At 38.0% G+C, this 13,485-nt stretch overlaps 1 long non-coding RNA gene across 2 annotated transcripts in view; it reads left to right on the plus strand.

The window, feature by feature from the left end:
- Window positions 1–13,485, plus strand: part of LOC135416128 (uncharacterized) — a 31,756-nt gene that overhangs the window by 14,021 nt on the left and 4,250 nt on the right. Inside the window, exons 3-4 of one of the 2 annotated variants that reach the window (XR_010431451.1) lie at window positions 3,386–3,503; window positions 6,693–6,820. This is a non-coding gene — a long non-coding RNA (uncharacterized LOC135416128). Of the gene's footprint in view, window positions 1–3,385; window positions 3,504–6,692; window positions 6,821–13,485 lie in introns of those variants that run through there. The other variant, XR_010431452.1, reaches the window with a different exon arrangement.

Here is a 13,485-nt window from a genome sequence, read left to right on the forward strand (position 1 = left end):
AATTTGTTATATGTTAAGTAAGTACAAACCCCTGTGTCAGATGAGCTTTAATGGAGCTTTCAGTGACAAACATGTGGAATGTTGTTCTGGCCTTATGATAGGTAGCACTTTGCTCTACCTTTTGCAGAAGGATCTGCTGCAGCTCCTGCCCGACTTTGCCACTACATAGTGTTGGCTTATTTCTGATGTGAGATCTGACTCATGTCAGGAATCAGCAAATTGTAATTTATTTTTAAAATCTAAATTTTTCATATTTCATTGCTGTGTTATAAAGGCTTCTTCAGGGTTCCACTGTTTGAAATAAGCCTCTGAGAGTCTTTTTTTGCCATCACAATCAGAGTTCTTGCCCAAATCTAGGCTGTCAGAAGCTGACAGAGCTGGGGATGAATCTGGGTCGAAGGTTTTGAAAGCAACTTTTGTCAACTCAATACTCTTGCAGCTGCAGGAGTGATACTTGATCCCTCCTACTTGATCTCCTCACTCTTGTGAGCCTCTGGTCTCAGTCCCATTTATGGGTATATTAGGAGGACAGAACAGGTCAGAACTGAAGTGGGAAAAAACCAACCAAGCTGACTTTCAGGTCACCAGTTTTACTATTGTCAGAATGAAAAATAGAATAGGAAACATGGTTTTCAGTTCTGACATGGAAAATTCAAAATCCACTTGGCTGAGTTTGTGGTGTGGGGCTTTTCTATGTATGTTGTTTGTCATAAAATATTTACTGCTCAGAATGACTCAAATTCATTTTTTCAACCTGAAAACATATTCCACCGGTGTGTCGGAGTGTGCTGGCTCCAACTGGGCATGAAAAATTGACATCATATCACATCAACAGTTAAGAGGGGGATTGGACAAGGTGATTTTTTAGTTAATCTCCATTACTATGGATTTTTTTTCTTGTCTATTTGAAATATGCATAGAAAATTTTGGAAAGGAAAGAATGGGAACCCTCAGTAGGCACAAAAAGGTGCGCAAAGTGTCAGCCCTATTGCCCAGCTCAGCAGTGCTGATCTATAGCCAGAGTTTCCTTGAGATTTGTTAACCTAATGATTTGCTTTGAGCTTTCAGTCTTACATGGCAGCACGACAGTACAGGGCATTTCCTGGAGTTTTTTCAGCTTTGGGATAGACAGTAATAAATAAATAAATGTAGACCATTTGTGTATATGTGAGAAAAAGAAATTAGGATACAGTTGTGTTTGCTTTTTGCCAAAAGTTTTCAAAAAAGTTTTATCCTTCCTCGACAATTATCTAGTAATTCAACTCATTAAACTCATAAAGTTTCATATACTTAGTAAACCAGCTTAACCTGCACTAGGCTCTTTACCAAAACTAAAAACATGTTGGTCCAATCCAGGGTTCATAAAGGTAAAAAATGAGAGAATAGCATGTGATCTTGCCTGTAGAAGTGCTTCTTCAGCAGCAGGTTATTTTCTCTGTTAACAAGATAGTGTATAACTTCCAGTATATGGGAATAAACACATAGTACAAAGTCAGCCTTCTCAGTCTGTGGCTCAGTGGTGTCTGTAAGAACAGTGCAAGTGTTAAAACAGCTAAGGGTAGCAACATCTCCTTTTCTGATGTCATAAAAAGAAACAAACCAAGGAATAAAAATTTAGGGGGAAAATAAAATAATTGCAAGCACTATATAGTAAAGACAATTTTTTTTCACCACTATTACTACTGAAAATACTTTTAACCTAATCAAAATGTTTTCCATATCAAGTGACAAAGTTAGTCCAGTAACTTTTAAACTATGTTTTGTAGATACTTCATGGTGTCCTGACATACAAAAGGCAGGGAATTTACAACCACGGAAAGGCAGATCAGTAAAACTGAATGCAGGTTATACATAACATTTATTTCTCATTATTGATTCTGGATTTTTTTGGATGCCACTCCATTTGCCTCTGCAGTAGTAAAATGAGACTTGTCACCTTAATGGCCAACACCTAACTTGCTAAAGATTTCTCAGTCTTGTACATGGTACTGGGTTTCTAGTGCTGTAGAGAAGTGTTTCAGTGCAGATAAATTGATGCCCCTCAGGGAAAGTTATAGTGGTCTTTAGCAGAGAGCTATTGCTAGAGCTTGCCAATCACAGGTGCACTTTAAGGTTTATAGAACCTCATTTTGATTTTCTAAAGCTTATGCTTTTTATTATCATCCCCTTTTTTTGATTTAAAGAAAATAATTGCCTGCTACTACAATGTCTACCCTCTTGTGCTATAGAAAGCTTAGCAGTATAAATGCCTTCCTTATGCCTCTCCATCTGACTGCTGTGCCTCAAGTGCCTTGGAAACCTTCCCCATGAGCTTAGAGAAAAGAGGAATTTGGTGTCTTTGTTATGTAAATCAAGGGAAGAAACAATTGTTTTGTGTTGCCAAAACCCAAGGCACTACAGGGATTTGCATTTTTTCATTTAAGTGTGTTTTGATGACTCCAGTCACAAAATCCCTCTCCTTAAAAATGTGAAGTCAACATAAATATTACTGAGATAAAGTAATATCTCAGGCAGACAGACTCTCTGCATGGTTGATCAGTGCTATCAGTCAGTAGCTGTACAGACTTTCTTTGATTAGGGCTCATTTAATGACAAACTTTTCTTTGCAAAAGCCCTTTGTGTGTCCTGAGAACTGTAACTCTGCCCCAGAAAAACTCCACCAGTGGCCTGGCAGCATACTCTCAGATTGGACTACAGGCTCTTGGCATTTGGTTCGAGGCCCTTCATAGACATTATTTTCTGGATCCTGCTGATGTTTCTAAGGTCAAGTAATATTGTAAAGAACACACTCTAGGGTCTTCTTAACCTTAGTGGAAGAAGAGCCCAATGTAGGATGGGGTCAGGATGCAGCACTGGTGCACACAACTGATTTTCCACAGCCACATCAGATGTAAACCAAGATTCCTCTTCTCCAGATGCTCTCAGCCTAAGGAGATCATATCCATTTTGGAGCTTAACTGTGCTCTATCAGCTTTCTTTAGTGTAGGTGCTGAAAGTGCTCTCTAGTTTGCTGATTCAGGTAAAATCATGCAGGTCAGCTCAACCATTGCTCAAGATGACATACTTGATTTTATCTGAACAAATAAAGAAGTGTTGAAGGGTTCAGCTGACATATCTGTAGATGTTTTTGACTCCAACAAAAGGTGGAGCAAAACACGGTAAGCATTCTCTTCTACGGTGGCATAGCTGGATCTAGCAGAAAGCAGCTGTAACCTTCAGTTCATTCTTTTCCAGAGAAAAAGATTATTTTTTTTTCTAATTCAGTGGCTTAGAAAGCAAATAGGATTGTTCTAGATTCATCCAAATGCTTAATTTATAGCAATCAGATAGTAACTTTAAATTTCTGCATGATGTTGGGCAAAGACCTTTGCTGTCTTCCTTTCAGCTGCAGTGGAGCAAACACTGGGAGTGTTTATGAGGCATTTTGATTCAGATCTCTTCTCAGTAATCCTGAGGCTAACAGAGAAATTCTGCTTATTAATTCTGCTTTGAAGCACAAACAGGTAAGCAGCAATGTCAGATCTCATTTTACCCTCCAGAGTTTGTCACTGAACAACTCAGCATCCCTGAATTATTCACAACACAGAGTACCAGCAAGTGTCAAGATCAGTAACCATCAGCCAAACAAGAAATCTGGGCTGGGAGTGGTAGTTTTGCACTGTCAGGAGAGCCTGAATTTGAGAAATTAGATGTTCTTGCTATTTCATGTTCAGAACAATTTAATAAAAACAAAAAACACAGGCCTGGCCATCTAGGTGTTTTCAAATTCACCCATTTATTCCATTTGTAAAAAAAAAAATGGGTTTTCTTACCTTTTCTAAAATTGTTTTTGTTTCAATTGTACCATTGTACCTGCAAAATAATTTCATTGATGATTTTAGAATCCTTTCAGCTTCATGTAGATTAAACAAAAGTTAAATTCTGGTCCCAGTATCCACATGTACTCTGGATAATTCTTGCAAAAACTAAAGCTAGTGCTAAGGACCACAGCCTTTGGTGATCTTCAAGATTCAGTGCACTACTATAATAGCAGGCCCCTATAAAACAGTTTAAGTTAATTCAGCTGTAGATTTTATTTTCATAGTAGAGTGTCTCAAGGCTTGTCAGAAACTATAAAATGATGGATAATTTAGATGACTGACATTCTTGAAAAAGCATTTGCCCCTTTGATTGAAGAAAAATGTCTTGTTAAAAATAGTTTGAAATCAGGACATGCTAATTAAACTAGGAAAATATAAAAGAGAAATCCCACTAAAATGAATTCTGATTATGCACAGCAGCAGCCTTTCTTTGTCTGTGGATATTTCCACTAAGCAGAAAGAGTGAATCAATACTTGTAAGTGCTATGGCCCTTAGATGTGCCCTGAGAAGGTTGAACAGCTTCTTCCATTGGATCGGGAGTTCTCATCAGTAATTAAAGAGTATGTAAGAGCTGTGTTTGGGTGGTGAGATTGTTAGCATAGGGTAATCTCATTTGTTTGTTGTGATACAAATGATCCCTATTTCTTCAGACTGATGATGTGATTCCTGCTGTACAAATAAATTTTGTCTGATGTGGCTGTGGGGATTCAGTTGTGTGCACTGTCTCTGCAAAGAGCGTGTAAGCTTTGTTTGTGCCCTTTTTCCAGCAGAGTATGGAAACCACCAAGGGTGTTCCTTATTATGGTAGTTGACCTTAGAAAGACCAGGGCTGTCAGCATCTCTTTTTTTCTTGGTTTCAGTTCTGGTCTCTCTGGAATACAGAGGAACAAATGGGAGGGAAGAATGGGAAGTTTTCTTTCAAAAATAACAAAGCCCAAACCAACCAGAGAAATCCTTCATAAGTCATATTTTTCCTACAAAGACAGGAAAAAGAGACAAATCAATAGCTGTAATTTAAAAAAAAAAATTGAGTGATTCTTTGACTCTGGCAGGGTGATAAAAGTAGACAGATAGCAATGGAGTAAAATAGCTGGGGAGCTTTCGTATACCTTCAACATACTGGTGAGGGGAACTGAATATTACACTTGAGAGCTCTTTCCTACTGCTTGTTAGCCAGTTCTTGTTTTACCCAATACTAAGAATATTACCTCCATTTTCTTTAATGTTTATGCGGGAATTCAAATAGATACAATAACAAGAAAAATTTTCTTTTTCAATTAATCAAGATTTGCTGCTGTTTGTAACTTGTGGTGTAATATTCCTTCTGACATTTTTCAGTCATTCATGCACAGTTTCTGGAAGAACAGTACGTTCGATAGAGACCTGAATTGTTCTTCCCCCAATCCCAACTCAGTGCTCCTATTTCTCCTTCTCCTGCCCTGGACTTTTTTATGGTACTTCAAGGTTTTTCTATATGTCTAGATGACTGAAATATTAGAAGCCCATATTTTTCCATTTCAAGTCATGTTTAGCTAAAAAAGTAAACTTCAACAAATGCAACGTATTTTGATGATACCAGTCTATATCATGTTCTTAGGTTCTGTCATCAGAGCATACCTGCACAATGAATATGGTGTTTAGAAAATTAGGAGGTAATTTAGAACAAGGAATACTGGCTGGAATTGATGGGAAAGAAACAAAGAAGATAAGAACTGAGGGGAAAAAATGTTGGATACAGGTAATGAGGAAACTGCTTTGACTGAAGAGAGGAGTTAAGTTACATAACATGGCAGTGATGAGAAGCTCTAGAGTTTATGATTTACTATGTCTGAGCTCAAAGGTGTTGGTCTATTTCTTGAGTTAATGAGTAAGGAAGCCTGTAACTTACTGGACAGCTGAAAATATAGTAGCTATTTCTACTGATAAGGAAATAAACTTTTATTAGGACTGTAAATGTTGGTTTTCTCTTTTATTGAAGCTTTTTTATGCTATGTGAGCAAAAGCTGAAGACCATGTGGAAATGACCTGAAGTTGTCTCAGGTGTTAAGGTAGTGTGGATGGTGATCCAAGGGTAGAAGGGGAACATTTGGTACAACAGACACAAAGTTAGTAAAAAGAATGGCTGTATTGCATTGAGCCTTACAGGTTATACTCACAACTGTGACAGTCCCAGTAAGAGTCTGAGTGTGCCTCTATGTGTGAAAGGGGTGATGCAAACTCTTTACCCAACCCAGAGCCACATAATACAGTGGGAGAGGGAAGGAGATACTCTTTGAAGATTCTGGATGAGTAAATCTGCCTGAGGATAGCTGGAGTCAGGATGCAGGTCTGTCATCTAGATTGTTCTAGCCTGTACTGAGAACTGGATATTTGTGCTTTCTTTCCCTTTTTGATTCTGTGCTTCTCAGAGGTTAAAGAAAAAGAGAAAAAGAGAAAAAGAAAGAGAAAAAAAGATGATAGATTTGCCAAATCACTTTTTTTCTCCCTAATGATCTTGGCAAGATACAGACTGGGTTTTGTCACCCATAATCAGGCTAGAAATTGCTTTTAAAATAGTTTATCTGAATTTGATTGAAGTAAGCGCAAAGAAAAATGCTTCACAATGAAAGTAAATGGTACAGGAATCAAATCTTCAGGACGTTGTCAGAAAATAGAACAAGATTAGAAAATGAAACAACTGGTGTATATGCATTTTAAAGCATAATGTTGTGTAAGGCAGAAAAGGAATTTTCATGCTTCCTATCCGCCAGTTTTTTTCTTCTTGCCAATAAGTGCAGTAAAATATATTAAAGACCAAGTTTGTTAATTTTTTTTTTACATTTTTCTTTCAGAGCTTACCTTTTCTCAAACTGTCTCCAGCTTTAGAATAGCTACCGAGTGACACAAGAAAACGTGAATTTGTGTTTGATCATCTGTTTTACCATGTAGCTTGGCATAAAGGAAGCACAACACTCCAAAAGTTTGATTTTCATTTCCTTAAAAAGTATTCGTATCTTTTCTTGAAATTTTTTCTATCTGGAATAGGAGGACATCTTTCATGAAAAAAACTCCAAAAACTTCAATTAAAGAGTTTAGAGATTCTCTAAGTCAACTTGAGGAGCAAGAATGGGACAAAGGAATGACTAGTAAGGAGGGGAGGCAAAATATTCTTATCTCTCTGTAAATTAATGACTTTTCTGTTGTGACAGTCTATAATAGTGAAAGTGTCTAATGCATCATCCTCGCTGTATTCAGAAGTAAGGACTAAATTCCGTGCAAGTGTCTACAAGAAAGCACGAGGTGCTGAATGCTTTGTAAGTGGCTCTTAAATTTAGTGACGAGCTATGACTCGGTTCAGAATAATGGGAAGTTAAGTGCTTTTTGTCTTAGAGCTGTCAGTGAAGGATGTCATCCTCTATCTATAATGGATATAATACTTCACACAAAGTATTAAAGTAATGAGGTATTATGCTAAGAATGTTTCTGCTATTAGAAATCATTGCCACTAGAGTCCAGCCACTCATGGCTCCTGCAGTTCTGATGATATTTATGTCAGTACTTGTCAGCTGTGTGCTTTATGGGTTCAAAATGTAGTGCACTACCTGTTTGGTTCTGGGGGGTGAAAGTATCATACCTACTAACACAGGAACATTTTGGAGAAGGTGAAGGAGGTTTGGACTGAGTTGAAATAAAGATTAAAGCTAAATAAAATATATTAGTTTCAATTTAAGAACATATAATGGACTTAGCTAAGTCTAAAAGTAAAATAAATGTAGAATGTGAGGCTCATTGCATTAATTCTTTGGAACTTGCAGTTTCTTACTTCCTGTTCTGGACTGTGCAAAGAGGTCAGGGTCTATATGGGATTGCTTAGAAAAGATGTAGATGGTACTGTGTATCCTAAACAGAGCTGAGAGATGAAAAATATTCAAGGCAACAGTATGTCTGGCATAGTGTATTATGGGTGAACTAATTTGTTATGCTGCTTAGAAACTCTTTGTTCCAGAATGAAAATAACAGATCAAAGAAGTTAGTTGTTTACTAACGGCCTCAGAAGTCTTTATTCTTCAACAGAATGGGAACTGTTGGTTGTGGGTGAGCTGGAGAATATATTCACATGTATTCCTGAGGTGCTACATTTTTTCTTTAATGAATGATCATAAACACCTCTTTCATATGTCGTGTCTAAAAATCTGCTCTTACCACTAAAAATCTAGTGTGTGGCTTGGCAAATTCAGTCATATTTATTCTGTTGGTTTTAAAAGCACAGTCTTTCCTGTCTTCAGGGGAAAATTATGGTGCTGGTGGTAGTGATGCCTGTCAGAAGTAGCAGCCTGCACTAAGTTATCCCTTCCACGGGCTGTGATCCTGTCCAGAGTCCCTCTGATAATTTACGCTAGCCCTCTGAGGTATGTGTGGCTCTGGTTTGACCTGGCTGTGAGGTTTGGACAGATGCAGCTGTACTGTACAATGAAGGAGGGATTTTACTGCATTAGCATTCCTTATCTGTTACATTTGTGGATCTCCTCATAGAATTCGGTTTACCCCTCTGCTCCATGAATTGGAGCCCCCAGTGGCTTTCAGAGGGATAGTGTTGTTAAATACTAGGACCCTCGATACAGTGTCACCTGATAAGGTGGAATTATCAGTCTCTACATTACAAAGCATTTGCACATAAATGAAGCAATAAATGCTAAAGTTGTATGAAGCATGAATGTTTAATCAATAATAAAGAAAATGCTTTTAGATCTGTGCTGTTCATGTTGTTTTTTAATGTTGTAAGCAGGAGGGTAGAAGAGCAACTTCAGGAGCAGGAGGATTTACCAAACAAGTTTTTCAAAGGAAGAGGGTCCTTTGATCTTACAGTGTGGCAAAGAGCTAAATAATTTTAATATCTATCCTGTGTGGAAAGGGCATGCAGTCAGGTGGGTGATCATGGGCTCTTCTGTCTTTTTCCTTCACTTATGCATTCATGGAAAGTTGTCTTTTGAACCTATGAATCTGTCTCAAGAATTGCAGAAAGTAGGTGGTGTCCAAAACCCAAGCAGGCAGAAAAATATAACTTAAAAAATTTTTTTTTCTTCCAGTTCTGAATGCTGGTTCAGACTTTCTGGACTTGTCAGCACAACTAAAAAGTGAATTAATTATATTAATTATATATAACTTTATAACAATAAATCAATGAGTTTGAATAGAAGAATTGTGTGTATGAGGGCATTTTAATTTGTGATGCCTGATATATGAACTTAAATTTGTCAGATGCAGGTTTCCACTCTGCCTAATATATCTTTCCCATTTCCCATGCTTTAGAGATATGGCTGAAGTAAGATTAAATTTTCCCTGTAATTATACTTTTGGTAGTTTTCTTTTTCTGTGTTACATATAGCAGTACAGGAAGGCAGAGTGGAAAAACAAGGAAGAATCCAGCCTTTCCAGCAGGATCACGCTTTGTGATGGATTGAATTGCTTTTCAAGTCTTCAATTTCTCCAGCTACAAAATTGCTCTAACTTCATTTAGCAAGCTGACATAGTGGTATAAGCTTGGCTCATAAAAGTAGTACATGAAGGTTAAATGTAGCTTGTAAATAGAACTTGTGCTTTTCTCTAGCGGGGAAATCATGAAGGGTGTGCTAGATAGAAAGGGATGGTCATATTTATGGGTCACCATCTTTAGAATGTTTTACATTTGTTTGCATTATTGTATTATAACTAAAAGAAGTCCATCTGTTTGGAACTTGAGTTTACTTTGTGAAAATGAAAAAGCAGAAAAACCTGAACCAGTGTCTGAGTTCAGCAGGGAGTGCCCAGTGCAGCCAGACCTGGAGTGGGCAGGGGCTGCCAGCAGCCCAGAGCAGGCACAGAGAAGAGCTGGGCAGAAACACAGGAAGGGGCAGCCCAAGTGCTTGCCTGAGTGAAGACCTGGAACTATGTGTTTCTATCCATGTTTCCTGTTGTAGTTTAATAGAAGAACCCGTCAGGGACTTGGGTAATTGTCCAAACACCATCTCAAAGGATGGTGACAGTAAGAATTAAGGAAGAGAAGCAAGAAACATAATCTGACAGATAGGCCCTCCTTGGACATAGGTCTCTTTGTACTTTTTTGGGGAGGACCTGAACACATAGAGACTATTGTGACTAAAATATTGGAGGAGTGAGAGTGCAAAAGAGAGTGAGTACAGAGGAACTTTTGTTTTAAGCACACAATTGTCCTGGCACAAAATGTTTATGGTATAGGGCACTGGACTGAAATAATTATTTGTGGCATTACTTTTAATTGCTTTAATAGAAGCATTTTTTAACCTGCTGGCAAGCATTGGAAAAACTCAGTCAGCCTAGGGGAAAAAGGGATTTTTGTGTGTGGCCATTTTTCTTTATATTGTGTAATGTACAAACCATTTTTTCCCTGAATAGAAATTTGTAATTAAAACAAATTAGAAAGTGGCTGGGAGATTTTTATGAGGAAAGAAGTATATATGGAGGGTTTGGCTTTCTGAACATGAATTTTTTGGTAGTGTCTTTATAAGACTTGAATTTCCCTTTAGGGTTTATAGTGCAGTGTATACAATTATTTATGAGATACTGGAGTATGATAAATAGAGCATTTTGACATTAAAATAGTACCCCCAAACCCACCCAAAGAGACTCAGGATTGGTATTACAGGCCTACTTAGCATTAACACTGACCTTTATTATAAAACTCAGAATAACCAGAAATACAAAAGAAGTTATGCTATATATATAGGTAAATTGGCAGAAGCATGTTTAATGTGATGACCAGATATGAATAAACTTGTCCTACCTTTTACAAAATTGTCCTCTATGCAATCAGTGTAAATGTTCAATTTTTTCTTCATCAACCCTGCAGGAGGAAACAGATGCATAGAATAGGAATGTAGAACCAGTATATAATCAGTGAATCCATCAAGCCTTACACAACTCTGTAAGAGACATTTAGTCTATAAAGGTCTAGGCAGCAACTCTGCCACAAGCCTACACACTTCACAGCAGTCTACATAAACTCAGCATCCAGAGGGGACCAAAAGCTGTAATCCTAATGTGCTCCTCAAACCCGACTGTTCTGCGGTGTCAGAGAAACATGAACAATACCACCCACGAAGAGTTCCTTCTTCATAATTTAAAAGAAGGCTGACCTCTTGATTTTTTTATTTTTTACAAGAACTCTTAAAAATGTTCAAATTTCTTCCTAAATACCCTTTAAAATATTTTAAACTTGTTTTAGTGAGCTCTTTTTTTCCCCACAACAATGCTTTTGGAGTGAGTTATCTGTAACGTGTTTCCTACACCTTTCTTTTCTTTAGGGATTAAAATACCTTTCAGATGGCCTTTTCCCACACTTCTTAGTTCTGACTTAACCAGTCTCATACACTCAGTGTGAGCTTTATTTTTTATTCACTCTGCATGTTCCCAGCTGTTGCAGCCTTACCTCAAATATTCATTGCATAGCTCTTATGGCCTCTCCTCTTCCTCATCTTTGACACTGTATAACAGATGTTTGGTTCTGTGCTCTGCTGCCTAGCTACATCTGCCACCTTTGGGAAAAGAAGGGTCATGAGAAAGGAAGAGAACTGTGATGCTGCATACCAGCAGCTATGGGTGAATATTTTCTCCTTGGCATCCCTTGTGAAAGTGCACTCTCTTCTGCTGCGTAGTGTTCTGCCCTCCCCATTACAGCATAGACAGAATTATTTCAGATGCAACACCTAGGGTGTGAAGGAACACGCCAGGAGCACAGTAGGTCTAAACATCTATAGAGCCCCATTAACCAGCACATTTGGGGTGGCTGTGACTTTGGATCCTTACCCTGCAACCTGTGAGGGAAGTGTCTTAATGTGGCTGCATTGGTGTGCAGACCAGAAAGCTATGTCACGGGGCTGCCTTCTGTGGACAGCTCTTGCTCTGATGTCTGCTTTTTTCTTTTACTGTCATCTTGGGTTGGTTCTTATTTCTTGAGGGAGTACCTGGTGTTTGGACACAAAGGTGTTTTGTTTTTTTAAGTTGACTGTTTTTCAGTGAGCTTGTGAGCTTGTGTATGTGCTGCACGTGTGTGTTCATTCTGTACTTTACCAGAGGACGTGGCCTTGGAAAGGGCCAGAAAGATTTTCTTCTTTTAGAAGACAAAATGTGATAGGAAGGTCGGCACTGGAAGAATACATTTCCTTCATTAGACTTATTTCATGGTGTCTGCATGGTCACTTCTGGAGCCAGCATTAATTGGTGGATATTGTTCTGTGCATTTTAATATCAGGGCGAATGTTTTGCTATGTGGAACTTGTAGAGATAATGAAACCTAACAATACTAAATTAAAAAAGCCCCAGTTGCAACAACCTTGTTACATACTAAGACACCTGAATGAACAAACGTGTGTAGAATGAACAGGCAGAATTAATGGGGAGAAATGCACTGGCATTCAGACCAAGGCAAAACACAATTCAAACACCGAAGACTGCTAAAGTTCTTGGAACTTACTTCAGAAATACAAAGCCAAGAAAATATATAGCTAAAAGGTAAAAAGCATGCTAAATCCACCACATATTTCTGAAGAGGGGCACTTCAATCCTACGCTACCACTAAACACCAGTGTGGCACACTTTGTATGCACAGAGCAGTGATACATTGAACAGTGAGCAAGGACTCTCCTCTTTCCTTCTATGCAATTAGCTTCCATATTCATGTGTTCATGCAGTGGCACTATTGTTTTTGGCTTTTTATGTAGCAAGAATGACTTGTTGTCAGAGAAGAATATTCCTACAGATAAGATTTGTGTGTGTTCTTTTTCATTTGTTATTTTATTGTGTTTATTGCCTCATTTCAGGATAGAATGTTTTAGCATCTCCTGTTACTTGAATATACAGCATCATCTCTCATTACGATGTCTAATTTTAGTATAGCTGACTAGATATTCAGATTTAGTATTTTGATCTCACTGGCACACCCTAATAAACTTGGAAGCTGAACTGTTTCTGAGAGGGACGTATTTCTAAAACACTAAAGAACTAATGTTATTATAGAGGGATTTACTTACTGCTATCTCTGCAACTTCTCATGTGAACTTGGATGATTTGTTCAGACTTTTTGCCCTTCACTTTTCATTTATAAAATTAGCGTGTCCAATTTGTCTGCTGGGAAGTGGATGAGCAAATACCAGTGGTACTGCTGGGAATCTTCTGGCATTAACTGGTCTCCAAAATGTGACACAAAACACCTTTTCCTTGCTTTTTCCCAACCTTGTATTCTTAAATTGTAAGGAGTCTCTCTTTCCATGTAAATAATTTATAGAGAGGATCTCCAGCTTGACTGAGATCCCTAGAGATTATTCTAATACAGGTAAAAAGACATATTAATTTCTTGCAAGGGAAGCAAAGAAAGTCTTTCCCTCCATGTTTTTTTATTTGATCCATCTGTTAAACTTTTCCACACCTAAAATGTGACATGCACACATCTAAGATCCTGCTCTGTCTGCGTCTGTCACGTTCTCATTACAGTCAGTTGAAGCTTTGTCTCTTACTCCTGACACAGTGGGAGCAAGGTCTGCCAGCATGAGGAGAGGAGCCCTTGGAGACTCTTTTGTCTGGTGATCCTCTCTCATCTCTCGTGTCTCTGTATCTTTTATTACATCTCATCAC

This window comes from Pseudopipra pipra, chromosome 6, assembly GCF_036250125.1.
Source record: "Pseudopipra pipra isolate bDixPip1 chromosome 6, bDixPip1.hap1, whole genome shotgun sequence".
In the NCBI taxonomy this organism is placed as follows: Eukaryota; Metazoa; Chordata; class Aves; order Passeriformes; family Pipridae; genus Pseudopipra; species Pseudopipra pipra.